The following is a 15,301-nucleotide window of genomic DNA, read 5'->3' as shown; positions in this document are numbered from 1 at the left end:
GCTAAGTCTCCGAAAGAGAATCAAGCGTGTGTACAGGGGCATAAACGCAGCAGTGATAGGATTGGAGAGGTTCGGTGAGCAAATGAAGACCCTTTGAAGTCATATTGCATGGTACCCATTCCACGGGTTTCAACTACCCAGTTTTAAGGTATTCTTCCTTCAGCTAAAACATGCATGTGGAACCTAGAGTATGATCAACCATGTGATCGGGAGACGTGTTCAAATATGTCTCAGTTTTCGTACCCTGGTACTTGGGTGCAACATTCCAGATGCTTTACTAACACTCTCCCGACTTGGAGAGTCAGTCCCTTTAACCTCCTGTTTGGCCCAGTGTGAAATTTCTGCTGAAGATGAACAGGAATAGTGAGAACCAATGAGAGACCAACTGGAGGTTTCTGGACGGGCAAATTTTACTCTCATTTCCCACCAGGAAGAGGAATTAACCAAAGGCTCAGCGTGCCGTGTCGGAACCAGATTAGGGCCTGAAGCCATCCTGCGGTGTTGCGGCCAGGTCACAAGAAAGCGAGTTGAAGAAAGGAGCTCAAGGGCAGTGTAATTCACAAACCTGCAGAGTTATAAATGACAGCTATCGTCCAAAAATATACTGAAGTAAGGCTGCCAAGAGGACTTGAAAGCGGGGCAGAATTGCAGGAAACTGATTTCAGGAGGTAGACTGGAATTGCATTGAAAGCATAGGAAAAGAGGCAGAACGTCCACAATGATGCACTTGGCCAAAAAGGGCGTATGCGTTTTTTCCTGAATACATTCAGGAAAAAACGCATACGCCCTTTTTAGCCAACCAAGCAAACTTGCAAATGAAATCTGCACTACAATGAAGTCTCACTTCCCCCCGGTCAAAAGAGCCATCTGAGAAACGTGTAAAATCCAGAAAGGCAGGACAGGCCATGGAGAACTGGGAGCCTTGTTATGCTGATGGGCGGGATGTAAATTGCCAACAGACACTCGGGAGAAGTGTATGGTGTTTCCTGAAACATCTAAAAAACAAAGCAACAGAGCCTAGGGCACTTCCACTTATGGTCCTATAGCTTAGGGAAATTAAAATCAAAAAGACACAGCCACCCCAAAGTTTGGGACGCCTCTGTTTACAAGAACCTCGTTTACAGTACAAGTTCAACATCGCAGAAAGTGAAAAATGGATAAAGAAGTTGTGGTATTTACTTACAAAGCAATATCACTCAGCAATGAAATCTATGTCATCAGTCCCTTAGCAGCACAATGAGTGGATTCAGGTATGATGATTCTAACTGAAATAAGTCACACAGAAAAAGAAACATTATAAGATATCACTAATACACGGAATGTAAACTTGGCTACACAGGAACTGAATTACAGAACAGAACATGGTCTCAAATTTAGAAAACCAACTTATGCTTGTTTAAGGGTAAAGGTGAGTTGGGGTGCTGCGTAAAACCAGACATTGAAATGAGCACAGATAAAGTTCCTTAAGCCAAATATGGAATAGACAAGAGCTACTCCTTGCTCAACGAAATGGACTCAACACCGCATATTAAACGCCTAAGAATGTACCTGACTAGTAAGTATCTTAAAACCTATGGATTGCTATGTCTCCGAAAGAGAATCAAGCGTGTGTACAGGGGCATAAACGCAGCAGTGATAGGATTGGAGAGGTTCGGTGAGCAAATGAAGACCCTTTGAAGTCATATTGCATGGTACCCATTACACGGGTCTCAACTCTCCAGGTTTAAGGAATTCTTCCTTCAGCTAAAACATGCATGTGGAACCCAGAGTATGATCAACCGTGTGAAAGGGAGACGTGTTCAAATATGTCTCAGTTTTCCTCCCCTGGTACTCGGGTGCAACATTCCAGATGCTTTACTAACATTCTCCCCACTTGGAGAGTCAGCGCCTTTAACCTCCTGTTTGGCCCAGTTTGCAATTTCTGCGGAAGATGAACAGGAATAGGGAGAACCAATGAGAGAATAGCTGGAGGTGTCTGGACGGGCAAATTTAACTCTCATTTCCCACCAGGAAGAGGAAATAACCAAAGGCTCAGCGTGCCGTGCCGGAACCAGATTAGGGCCTGAAGCCATCCTGCCGTGTTGCGGCCATGTCACAAGAAAGCGAGTTGAAGAAAGGAGCTCAGGGGCACTGTAATTCACAAACCTGCAGAGTTATAAATGACAGCTATCGTCCAAAAATATACTGAAGTAAGGCTGCCAAGAGGACTTGAAAGCGGGGCAGAATTGCAGGAAACCGATTTCAGGAGGTAGACTGGAATTGCATTGAAAGCATAGGAAAAGAGGCAGAACGTCCACAATGATGCACTTGGCCAAAAAGGGCGTATGCGTTTTTTCCTGAATATATTCAGGAAAAAACGCATACGCCCTTTTTGGCCAACCAAGCAAACTTGCAAAGGAAATCTGCACTACAATGAAGTCTCACTTACCCCTGGTCAAAAGGGTTATCTGAAAAAAGTGTAAAATCCAGAAAGGCAGGACAGGCCATGGAGAACTGGGAGCCTTGTTATGCTGATGGGCGGGATGTAAATTGCCAACAGACACTCGGGAGAAGTGTATGGTGTTTCCTGAAACATCTAAAAAACAAAGCAACAGAGCCTAGGGCACTTCCACTTATGATCCTATAGCTTAGGGAAATTAAAATCAAAAAGACACAGCCACCCCAAAGTTTGGGACGCCTCTGTTTACAAGAACCTCGTTTACTGTACAAGTTCAATATCACAGAAAGTGAAAAATGGACAAAGGACTTGTGGTACTTACGTACAATGCAGTATCACTCAGCAATGAAATCTGTGTCATCAGGCCCATAGCAGCATAATGAGTGGATTCAGGTACGATGATTCTAACTGAAATAAGTCACACAGAAAAAGAAACATCATAAGATATCACTAATACACGGAATGTAAACTTGGCTACACAGGAACTGAATTCCAAAACAGAACAGGGTCTCAAATTTAGAAAACCAACTTATGCTTGCTTAAGGGGAAAGGTGAGTTGGGGTGCTGCATAAAACCAGACAATGAAGTGAGCACAGATAAAGTTCCTTAAGCCAAATATGGAATAGACAAGAGCTACTCCTTGCTCAACGAAATGGACTCAACACCGCATATTAAACGCCTAAGAATGTACCTGACTAGTAAGTATCTTAAAACCTATGGATTGCTATGTCTTGGAAAGAGAATCAAGCATGTGTACAGGGGCATAAACGCAGCAGTGATAGGATTGGAGAGGTTCGGTGGGCAAATGAAAACCCTTTGAAGTCATATTGCATGGTACCCATTCCACGGGTTTCAAATACCCAGGTTTAAGGTATTCTTCCTTCAGCTAAAACATGCATGTGGAACCTAGAGTATGATCAACCATGTGATCGGGAGACGTGTTCAAATATGTCTCAGTTTTCGTACCCTGCTACTCGGGTTCAACATTCCAGACGCTTTACTAACACTCTCCCCACTTGGAGAGTCAGTCCCTTTAACCTCCTGTTTCACACAGTTTGCAATTTCTGCGGAAGATGAACAGGAATAGCGAGAACCAATGAGAGACTAGCTGGAGGTGTCTGGACGGGCAAATTTAACTCTCATTTCCCATCAGGAAGAGGAATTAACCAAAGGCTCAGCGTGCCATGCCGGAACCAGATTAGGGCCTGAAGCCATCCTGCGGTGTTGCGGCCAGGTCACAAGAAAGCGAGTTGAAGAAAGGAGCTCAGGGGCACTGTAATTCACAAACCTGCAGAGTTATAAATGACAGCTATCGTCCAAAAATATACTGAAGTAAGGCTGCCAAGAGTACTTGAAAGCGGGGCAGAATTGCAGGAAACTGATTTCAGGAGGTAGACTGGAATTGCATTGAAAGCATAGGAAAAGAGGCAGAACGTCCACAATGATGCACTTGGCCAAAAAGGGCGTATGCGTTTTTTCCTGAATATATTCAGGAAAAAACGCATACGCCCTTTTTGGCCAACCAAGCAAGCTTGCAAAGGAAATCTGCACTACAATGAAGTCTCACTTCCCCCCGGTCAAAAGGGCCATCTGAAAAAAGTGTAAAATCCAGAAAGGCAGGACAGGCCATGGAGAACTGGGAGCCTTGTTATGCTGATGGGCGGGATGTAAATTGCCAACAGACACTCGGGAGAAGTGTATGGTGTTTCCTGAAACATCTAAAAAACAAAGCAACAGAGCCTAGGGCACTTCCACTTATGGTCCTATAGCTTAGGGAAATTAAAATCAAAAAGACACAGCCACCCCAAAGTTTGGGACGCCTCTGTTTACAAGAACCTCGTTTACAGTACAAGTTCAACATCGCATAAAGTGAAAAATGGATAAAGAAGTTGTGGTATTTACTTACAAAGTAATATCACTCAGCAATGAAGTCTATGTCATCAGGCCCTTAGTAGCACAATGAGTGGATTCAGGTATGATGATTCTAACTGAAATAAGTCACACAGAAAAAGAAACATCATAAGATATCACTAATACACGGAATGTAAACTTGGCTACACAGGAACTGAATTACAGAACAGAACAGGGTCTCAAATTTAGAAAACCAACTTATGCTTGCTTAAGGGTAAAGGTGAGTTGGGGTGCTGCATAAAACCAGACATTGAAATGAGCACAGATAAAGTTCCTTAAGCCAAATATGGAATAGACAAGAGCTACTCCTTGCTCAACGAAATGGACTCAACACCGCATATTAAACGCCTAAGAATGTACCTGACTAGTAAGTATCTTAAAACCTATGGATTGCTATGTCTCCAAAAGAGAATCAAGCGTGTGTACAGGGGCATAAGCACAGCAGTGATAGGATTGGAGAGGTTCGGTGAGCAAATGAAGACCCTTTGAAGTTATATTGTATGGTACCCATTCCACGGGTTTCAACTACCCAGTTTTAAGGTATTCTTCCTTCAGCTAAAACATGCATGTGTAACCTAGAGTATGATCAACCATGTGATCGGGAGACGTGTTCAAATATGTCTCAGTTTTCATACCCTGGTACTCGGGTGCAACATTCCAGACGCTTTACTAACAGTCTCCCGACTTGTGGAGTCAGTCCCTTTAACCTCCTGTTTGGCCCAGTTTGAAATTTCTGCTGAAGATGAACAGGAATAGCGAGAACCAATGAGAGACCAACTGGAGGTTTCTGGACGGGCAAATTTTACTCTCATTTCCCACCAGGAAGAGGAATTAACCAAAGGCTCAGCGTGCCGTGCCGGAACCAGATTAGGGCCTGAAGCCATCCTGCGGTGTTGCGGCCAGGTCACAAGAAAGCGAGTTGAAGAAAGGAGCTCAAGGGCAGTGTAATTCACAAACCTGCAGAGTTATAAATGACAGCTATCGTCCAAAAATATACTGAAGTAAGGCTGCCAAGAGAACTTGAAAGCGGGACAGAATTGCAGGAAACTGATTTCAGGAGGTAGACTGGAATTGCATTGAAAGCATAGGAAAAGAGGCAGAACGTCCACAATGATGCACTTCGCCAAAAAGGGCGTATGCGTTTTTTCCTGAATACATTCAGGAAAAAACGCATACGCCCTTTTTGGCCAACCAAGCAAGCTTGCAAAGGAAATCTGCACTACAATGAAGTCTCACTTCCCCCCGGTCAAAAGGGCCATCTGAAAAAAGTGTAAAATCCAGAAAGGCAGGACAGGCCATGGAGAACTGGGAGCCTTGTTATGCTGATGGGCGGGATGTAAATTGCCAACAGACACTCGGGAGAAGTGTATGGTGTTTCCTGAAACATCTAAAAAACAAAGCAACAGAGCCTAGGGCACTTCCACTTATGGTCCTATAGCTTAGGGAAATTAAAATCAAAAAGACACAGCCACCCCAAAGTTTGGGACGCCTCTGTTTACAAGAACCTCGTTTACAGTACAAGTTCAACATCGCATAAAGTGAAAAATGGATAAAGAAGTTGTGGTATTTACTTACAAAGTAATATCACTCAGCAATGAAGTCTATGTCATCAGGCCCTTAGTAGCACAATGAGTGGATTCAGGTATGATGATTCTAACTGAAATAAGTCACACAGAAAAAGAAACATCATAAGATATCACTAATACACGGAATGTAAACTTGGCTACACAGGAACTGAATTACAGAACAGAACAGGGTCTCAAATTTAGAAAAGCAACTTATGCTTGCTTAAGGGGAAAGGTGAGTTGGGGTGCTGCATAAAACCAGACATTGAAATGAGCACAGATAAAGTTCCTTAAGCCAAATATGGAATAGACAAGAGCTACTCCTTGCTCAACGAAATGGACTCAACACCGCATATTAAACGCCTAAGAATGTACCTGACTAGTAAGTATCTTAAAACCTAGGGATTGCTATGTCTCCGAAAGAGAATCAAGCGTGTGTACAGGGGCATAAACGCAGCAGTGATAGGATTGGAGAGGTTCGGTGAGCAAATGAAGACCCTTTGAAGTCATATTGCATGGTACCCATTCCACGGGTTTCAACTACCCAGTTTTAAGGTATTCTTCCTTCAGCTAAAACATGCATGTGGAACCTAGAGTATGAACAACCATGTGATCGGGAGACGTGTTCAAATATGTCTCAGTTTTCGTACCCTGGTACTCGGGTGCAACATTCCAGACGCTTTACTAACACTCTCCCGACTTGGAGAGTCAGTCCCTTTAACCTCCTGTTTGGCCCAGTTTGAAATTTCTGCTGAAGATGAACAGGAATAGCGAGAACCAATGAGAGACCAACTGGAGGTTTCTGGACGGGCAAATTTTACTCTCATTTCCCACCAGGAAGAGGAATTAACCAAAGGCTCAGCGTGCCGTGCCGGAACCAGATTTGGGCCTGAAGCCATCCTGCGGTGTTGCGGCCAGGTCACAAGAAAGCGAGTTGAAGAAAGGAGCTCAAGGGCAGTGTAATTCACAAACCTGCAGAGTTATAAATGACAGCTATCGTCCAAAAATATACTGAAGTAAGGCTGCCAAGAGGACTTGAAAGCGGGGCAGAATTGCAGGAAACTAATTTCAGGAGGTAGACTGGAATTGCATTGAAAGCATAGGAAAAGAGGCAGAACGTCCACAATGATGCACTTGGCCAAAAAGGGCGTATGCGTTTTTTCCTGAATATATTCAGGAAAAAACGCATACGCACTTTTTGGCCAACCAAGCAAACTTGCAAAGGAAATCTGCACTACAATGAAGTCTCACTTACCCCTGGTCAAAAGGGTTATCTGAAAAAAGTGTAAAATCCAGAAAGGCAGGACAGGCCATGGAGAACTGGGAGCCTTGTTATGCTGATGGGCGGGATGTAAATTGCCAACAGACACTCGGGAGAAGTGTATGGTGTTTCCTGAAACATCTAAAAAACAAAGCAACAGAGCCTAGGGCACTTCCACTTATGGTCCTATAGTTTAGGGAAATTAAAATCAAAAAGACACAGCCACCCCAAAGTTTGGGACGCCTCTGTTTACAAGAACCTCGTTTACAGTACAAGTTCAACATCGCATAAAGTGAAAAATGGATAAAGAAGTTGTGGTATTTACTTACAAAGTAATATCACTCAGCAATGAAGTCTATGTCATCAGGCCCTTAGTAGCACAATGAGTGGATTCAGGTATGATGATTCTAACTGAAATAAGTCACACAGAAAAAGAAACATCATAAGATATCACTAATACACGGAATGTAAACTTGGCTACACAGGAACTGAATTACAGAACAGAACAGCGTCTCAAATTTAGAAAACCAACTTATGCTTGCTTAAGGGTAAAGGTGAGTTGGGGTGCTGCATAAAACGAGACATTGAAATGAGCACAGATAAAGTTCCTTAAGCCAAATATGGAATAGACAAGAGCTACTCCTTGCTCAACGAAATGGACTCAACACCGCATATTAAACGCCTAAGAATGTACCTGACTAGTAAGTATCTTAAAACCTATGGATTGCTATGTCTCTGAAAGAGAATCAAGCGTGTGTACAGGGGCATAAGCACAGCAGTGATAGGATTGGAGAGGTTCGGTGAGCAAATGAAGACCCTTTGAAGTTATATTGTATGGTACCCATTCCACGGGTTTCAACTACCCAGTTTTAAGGTATTCTTCCTTCAGCTAAAACATGCATGTATAACCTAGAGTATGATCAACCATGTGATCGGGAGACGTGTTCAAATATGTCTCATTTTTCATACCCTGGTACTCGGGTGCAACATTCCAGACGCTTTACTAACACTCTCCCGACTTGTGGAGTCAGTCCCTTTAACCTCCTGTTTGGCCCAGTTTGAAATTTCTGCTGAAGATGAACAGGAATAGCGAGAACCAATGAGAGACCAACTGGAGGTTTCTGGACGGGCAAATTTTACTCTCATTTCCCACCAGGAAGAGGAATTAACCAAAGGCTCAGCGTGCCGTTCCGGAAACAGATTAGGGCCTGAAGCCATCCTGCGGTGTTGCGGACAGGTCACAAGAAAGCGAGTTGAAGAAAGGAGCTCAGGGGCACTGTAATTCACAAACCTGCAGAGTTATAAATGACAGCTATCGTCCAAAAATATACTGAAGTAAGGCTGCCAAGAGGACTTGAAAGCGGGACAGAATTGCAGGAAACCGATTTCAGGAGGTAGACTGGAATTGCATTGAAAGCATAGGAAAAGAGGCAGAACGTCCACAATGATGCACTTGGCCAAAAAGGGCGTATGCGTTTTTTCCTGAATATATTCAGGAAAAGACGCATACGCCCTTTTTGGCCAACCAAGCAAGCTTGCAAAGGAAATCTGCACTACAATGAAGTCTCACTTCCCCCTTGTCAAAAGGGCCATCTGAAAAAAGTGTAAAATCCAGAAAGGCAGGACAGGCCATGGAGAACTGGGAGCCTTGTTATGCTGATGGGCGGGATGTAAATTGCCAACAGACACTCGGGAGAAGTGTATGGTGTTTCCTGAAACATCTAAAAAACAAAGCAACAGAGCGTAGGGCACTTTCACTTATGGTCCTATAGATTAGGGAAATTAAAATCAAAAAGACACAGCCACCCCAAAGTTGGGACGCCTCTGTTTACAAGAACCTCGTTTACAGTACAAGTTCAACATCACAGAAAGTGAAAAATGGATAAAGAAGTTGTGGTATTTACTTACAAAGCAATATCACGCAGCAATGAAATCTATGTCATCAGGCCCTTAGCAGCACAATGAGTGGATTCAGGTACGATGATTCTAACTGAAATAAGTCACACAGAAAAAGAAACATCATAAGATATCAGTAATACACGGAATGTAAACTTGGCTACACAGGAACTGAATTCCAAAACAGAACAGGGTCTCAAATTTAGAAAACCAACTTATGCTTGCTTAAGGGGAAAGGTGAGTTGGGGTGTTGCATAAAACCAGACATTGAAATGAGCACAGATAAAGTTCCTTAAGCCAAATATGGAATAGACAAGAGCTACTCCTTGCTCAATGAAATGGACTCAACACCGCATATTAAACGCCTAAGAATGTACCTGACTAGTAAGTATCTTAAAACCTATGGATTGCTATGTCTCCAAAAGAGAATCAAGCGTGTGTACAGAGGCATAAACGCAGCAGTGATAGGATTGGAGAGGTTCGGTGAGCAAATGAAGACCCTTTGAAGTCATATTGCATGGTACCCATTCCACGGGTCTCAACTCTCCAGGTTTAAGGTATTCTTCCTTCAGCTAAAACATGCATGTGGAACCCAGAGTATGATCAACCATGTGAACGGGAGACGTGTTCAAATATGTCTCAGTTTTCCTCCCCTGGTACTCGGGTGCAACATTCCAGATGCTTTACTAACACTCTCCCCACTTGGAGAGTCAGCGCCTTTAACCTCCTGTTTGGCCCAGTTTGCAATTTCTGCGGAAGATGAACAGGAATAGCGAGAACCAATGAGAGACTCGCTGGAGGTGTCTGGACGGGCAAATTTAACTCTCATTTCCCACCAGGAAGAGGAAATAACCAAAGGCTCAGTGTGCCATGCCGGAACCACATTAGGGCCTAAAGCCATCCTGCGGTGTTGCGGCCAGGTCACAAGAAAGCGAGTTGAAGAAAGGAGCTCAGGGGCACTGTAATTCACAAACCTGCAGAGTTATAAATGACAGCTATTGTCCAAAAATATACTGAAGTAAGGCTGGCAAGAGGACTTGAAAGCGGGGCAGAATTGCAGGAAACCGATTTCAGGAGGTAGACTGGAATTGCATTGAAAGCATAGGAAAAGAGGCAGAACGTCCACAATGATGCACTTGGCCAAAAAGGGCGTATGCGTTTTTTCCTGAATATATTCAGGAAAAAACGCATACGCCCTTTTTGGCCAACCAAGCAAGCTTGCAAAGGAAATCTGCACTACAATGAAGTCTCACTTCCCCCCGGTCAAAAGGGCCATCTGAAAAAAGTGTAAAATCCAGAAAGGCAGGACAGGCCATGGAGAACTGTGAGCCTTGTTATGCTGATGGGCGGGATGTAAATTGCCAACAGACACTCGGGAGAAGTGTATGGTGTTTCCTGAAACATCTAAAAAACAAAGCAACAGAGCCTAGGGCACTTCCACTTATGGTCCTATAGCTTAGGGAAATTAAAATCAAAAAGACACAGCCACCCCAAAGTTTGGGACGCCTCTGTTTACAAGAACCTCGTTTACAGTACAAGATCAACATCGCAGAAAGTGAAAAATGGATAAAGAAGTTGTGGTATTTACTTACAAAGCAATATCACTCAGCAACGAAATCTATGTCATCAGGCCCGTAGCAGCATAATGAGTGGATTCAGGTATGATGATTCTAACTGAAATAAGTCACACAGAAAAAGAAACATCATAAGATATCAGTAATACACGGAATGTAAACTTGGCTACACAGGAACTGAATTACAGAACAGAACAGGGTCTCAAATTTAGAAAAGCAACTTATGCTTGCTTAAGGGTAAAGGTGAGTTGGGGTGCTGCATAAAACCAGAGATTGAAATGAGCACAGATAAAGTTCCTTAAGCCAAATATGGAATAGACAAGAGCTACTCCTTGCTCAACAAAATGGACTCAACACCGCATATTAAACGCCTAAGAATGTACCTGACTAGTAAGTATCTTAAAACCTATGGATTGCTATGTCTCCAAAAGAGAATCAAGCATGTGTACAGGGGCATAAACGCAGCAGTGATAGGATTGGAGAGGTTTGGTGGCAAATGAAGACCCTTTGAAGACATATTGCATGGTACCCATTCCACGGGTCTCAACTCTCCAGGTTTAAGGTATTCTTCCTTCAGCTAAAACATGCATGTGGAACCCAGAGTATGATCAACCGTGTGATCGAGAGACGTGTTCAAATATGTCTCAGTTTCGGTCCCCTGGTACTCGGGTGCAACATTCCAGACGCTTTACTAACACTCTCCCGACGTGGAGAGTCAGTGCCTTTAACCTCCTGTTTGGCCCAGTTTGCAATTTCTGCGGAAGATGAACAGGAATAGCGAGAACCAATGAGAGACTAGCTGGAGGTGTCTGGACGGGCAAATTTAACTCTCATTTCCCACGAGGAAGAGGAATTAACCAAAGGCTCAGCATGCCGTGCCGGAACCAGATTAGGGCCTGAAGCCATCCTGCAGTGTTGCGGTCAGCTCAAAAGAAAGCGAGTTGAAGAAAGGAGCTCAGGGGCACTGTAATTCACAAACCTGCAGAGTTATAAATGACAGCTATCGTCCAAAAATATACTGAAGTAAGGCTGCCAAGAGGACTTGAAAGCGGGGCAGAATTGCAGGAAACCGATTTCAGGAGGTAGACTGGAATTGCATTGAAAGCATAGGAAAAGAGGCAGAACGTCCACAATGATGCACTTGGCCAAAAAGGGCGTATGCGTTTTTTCCTGAATATATTCAGGAAAAAACGCATACGCCCTTTTTGGCCAACCAAGCAAGCTTGCAAAGGAAATCTGCACTACAATGAAGTCTCACTTCCCCCCGGTCAAAAGGGCCATCTGAAAAAAGTGTAAAATCCAGAAAGGCAGGACAGGCCATGGAGAACTGGGAGCCTTGTTATGCTGATGGGCGGGATGTAAATTGCCAACAGACACTTGGGAGATGTGTATGGTGTTACCTGAAACATCTAAAAAACAAAGCAACAGAGCCTAGGGCACTTCCACTTATGCTCCTATAGCTTAGGGAAATTAAAATCAAAAAGACACAGCCACCCAAAAGTTTGGGACGCCTCTGTTTACAAGAACCTCGTTTACAGTACAAGTTCAACATCGCACAAAGTGAAAAATGGATAAAAAAGTTGTGGTATTTACTTACAAAGCAATATCACTCAGCAATGAAATCTATGTCATCAGGCCCTTAGCAGCACAATGAGTGGATTCAGGTACGATGATTCTAACTGAAATAAGTCACACAGAAAAAGAAACATCATAAGATATCACTAATACACGGAATGTAAACTTGGCTACACAGGAACTGAATTACAGAACAGAACAGGGTCTCAAATTTAGAAAACCAACTTATGCTTGCTTAAGGGGAAAGGTGAGTTGGGGTGCTGCATAAAACCAGAGATTGAAATGAGCACAGATAAAGTTCCTTAAGCCAAATATGGAATAGACAAGAGCTACTCCTTGCTCAACGAAATGGACTCAACACCCCATATTAAACGCCTAAGAATGTACCTGACTAGTAAGTATCTTAAAACCTATGGATTGCTATGTCTCCAAAAGAGAATCAAGCATGTGTACAGGGGCATAAACGCAGCAGTGATAGGATTGGAGAGGTTCGGTGAGCAAATGAAGACCCTTTGAAGTCATATTTCATGGTACCCATTCCACGGGTCTCAACTATCCCGGTTTAAGGTATTCTTCCTTCAGCTAAAACATGCATGTGGAACCCAGAGTATGATCAACCGTGTGAACGGGAGACGTGTTCAAATATGTCTCAGTTTTCCTCCCCTGGTACTCGGGTGCAACATTCCAGACGCTTTACTAACACTCTCCCCACTTGGAGAGTCAGTGCCTTTAACCTCCTGTTTGGCCCAGTTTGCAATTTCTGCGGAAGATGAACAGGAATAGGGAGAACCAATGAGAGACTAGCTGGAGGTGTCTGGACGGGCAAATTTAACTCTCATTTCCCACGAGGAAGAGGAATTAACCAAAGGCTCAGCGTGCCGTGCCGGAACCAGATTAGGGCCTGAAGCCATCCTGCGGTGTTGCGGCCAGGTCACAAGAAAGCGAGTTGAAGAAAGGAGCTCAGGGGCACTGTAATTCACAAACCTGCAGAGTTATAAATGACAGCTATCGTCCAAAAATATACTGAAGTAAGGCTGCCAAGAGGACTTGAAAGCGGGGCAGAATTGCAGGAAACCGATTTCAGGAGGTAGACTGGAATTGCATTGAAAGCATAGGAAAAGAGGCAGAACGTCCACAATGATGCACTTGGCCAAAAAGGGCGTATGCGTCTTTTCCTGAATACATTCAGGAAAAAACGCATACGCCCTTTTTGGCCAACCAAGCAAGCTTGCAAAGGAAATCTGCACTACAATGAAGTCTCACTTCCCCCCGGTCAAAAGGGCCATCTGAAAAAAGTGTAAAATCCAGAAAGGCAGGACAGGCCATGGAGAACTGGGAGCCTTGTTATGCTGATGGGCGGGATGTAAATTGCCAACAGACACTTGGGAGATGTGTATGGTGTTTCCTGAAACATCTAAAAAACAAAGCAACAGAGCCTAGGGCACTTCCACTTATGCTCCTATAGCTTAGGGAAATTAAAATCAAAAAGACACAGCCACCCAAAAGTTTGGGACGCCTCTGTTTACAAGAACCTCGTTTACAGTACAAGTTCAACATCGCACAAAGTGAAAAATGGATAAAAAAGTTGTGGTATTTACTTACAAAGCAATATTACTCAGCAATGAAATCTATGTCATCAGGCCCTTAGCAGCACAATGAGTGGATTCAGGTACGATGATTCTAACTGAAATAAGTCACACAGAAAAAGAAACATCATAAGATATCACTAATACACGGAATGTAAACTTGGCTACACAGGAACTGAATTACAGAACAGAACAGGGTCTCAAATTTAGAAAACCAACTTATGCTTGCTTAAGGGGAAAGGTGAGTTGGGGTGCTGCATAAAACCAGAGATTGAAATGAGCACAGATAAAGTTCCTTAAGCCAAATATGGAATAGACAAGAGCTACTCCTTGCTCAACGAAATGGACTCAACACCCCATATTAAACGCCTAAGAATGTACCTGACTAGTAAGTATCTTAAAACCTATGGATTGCTATGTCTCCAAAAGAGAATCAAGCATGTGTACAGGGGCATAAACGCAGCAGTGATAGGATTGGAGAGGTTCGGTGAGCAAATGAAGACCCTTTGAAGTCATATTTCATGGTACCCATTCCACGGGTCTCAACTATCCAGGTTTAAGGTATTCTTCCTTCAGCTAAAACATGCATGTGGAACCCAGAGTATGATCAACCGTGTGAACGGGAGACGTGTTCAAATATGTCTCAGGTTTCCTCCCCTGGTACTCGGGTGCAACATTCCAGACGCTTTACTAACACTCTCCCCATTTGGAGAGTCAGTGCCTTTAACCTCCTGTTTGGCCCAGTTTGCAATTTCTGCGGAAGATGAACAGGAATAGGGAGAACCAATGAGAGACTAGCTGGAGGTGTCTGGACGGGCAAATTTAACTCTCATTTCCCACCAGGAAGAGGAATTAACCAAAGGCTCAGCGTGCCGTGCCGGAACCAGATTAGGGCCTGAAGCCATCCTGCGGTGTTGCGGCCAGGTCACAAGAAAGCGAGTTGAAGAAAGGAGCTCAGGGGCACTGTAATTCACAAACCTGCAGAGTTATAAATGACAGCTATCGTCCAAAAATATACTGAAGTAAGGCTGCCAAGAGGACTTGAAAGCGGGGCAGAATTGCAGGAAACCGATTTCAGGAGGTAGACTGGAATTGCATTGAAAGCATAGGAAACGAGGCAGAACGTCCACAATGATGCACTTGGCCAAAAAGGGCGTATGCGTTTTTTCCTGAATATATTCAGGAAAAAACGCATACGCCCTTTTTGGCCAACCAAGCAAGCTTGCAAAGGAAATCTGCACTACAATGAAGTCTCACTTCCCCCCGGTCAAAAGGGCCATCTGAAAAAAGTGTAAAATCCAGAAAGGCAGGACAGGCCATGGAGAACTGGGAGCCTTGTTATGCTGATGGGTGGGATGTAAATTGCCAACAGACACTTGGGAGATGTGTATGGTGTTTCCTGAAACATCTAAAAAACAAAGCAACAGAGCCTAGGGCACTTCCACTTATGGTCCTATAGCTTAGGGAAATTAAAATCAAAAAGACACAGCCACCCA

The sequence above is a fragment of the Pseudorca crassidens genome, unplaced genomic scaffold (assembly GCF_039906515.1).
Source record: "Pseudorca crassidens isolate mPseCra1 unplaced genomic scaffold, mPseCra1.hap1 Scaffold_50, whole genome shotgun sequence".
In the NCBI taxonomy this organism is placed as follows: domain Eukaryota; kingdom Metazoa; phylum Chordata; class Mammalia; order Artiodactyla; family Delphinidae; genus Pseudorca; species Pseudorca crassidens.
Note: the sequence above shows the minus strand (reverse complement) of the source record.